General features: G+C 33.7%; 1 protein-coding gene across 5 annotated transcripts in view; it reads left to right on the forward strand.

Annotated features, from left to right (window-relative positions):
* TRIP12 (thyroid hormone receptor interactor 12) overlaps window positions 1-641 on the forward strand; it is a 151341-nt gene that overhangs the window by 144528 nt on the left and 6172 nt on the right. The gene's annotated exons all lie outside the window — the stretch shown is intronic.

Genomic DNA, 641 nt, shown 5'->3' on the forward strand with positions numbered 1-641 from the left:
TTTTTTTTTTTTTTAACCTAAACTTCCTGGATTACGTGAGACATTATTTCATGATTTAAGCTAGTTCTTGAAGTTTTAAGGAAGTGTTGTGAATTATCTAATTGCCGAATACAGAGAATACTTCTGAGAATGCAAAGAATGAACTTACATGCGTGGTTTTCTTCAGTCATCTGTACTTAAAGTGCAACAAGAATCTCAAGAAACTACTCACTGGTAGTGAGATGTCATAGAAAGGCCCTAGAAAGTGTTAGGTTTTCCTAGTTTGGAAACCTTTTTGTTTATTTTTTGAATACTAGTTTTAGAGTACACATTTATTATTTTGATCTCAATTACTATTTTTATGTCCACTTTGATTTGCTACTTATTCAAGTATGTGGTGTGCCTGGTACTTTTTAGGGACTGCATGTCACCTGGAATTGCAAGTAGCAGGTGTTGCCCCTGAAATTGAATCCTGGTCCTCACCACCTAGCTGTATGGCCTTACACAAGTGACTGTATTTGATATGATTGTTTTATCTATAAACTTGGGATAATCGCTATCTTATAGGGTAATGAAAATTAAACAGATACAAGAAAACTGACAGTGAGGCTGACACATAGTAAATATTAAATTTTATGTGCCCCAAATTGGATTTTTTTTTT

The sequence above is a fragment of the Galeopterus variegatus genome, unplaced genomic scaffold, assembly GCF_000696425.1.
Source record: "Galeopterus variegatus unplaced genomic scaffold, G_variegatus-3.0.2 Scaffold2707, whole genome shotgun sequence".
NCBI classification, from domain to species: Eukaryota; Metazoa; Chordata; class Mammalia; order Dermoptera; family Cynocephalidae; genus Galeopterus; species Galeopterus variegatus.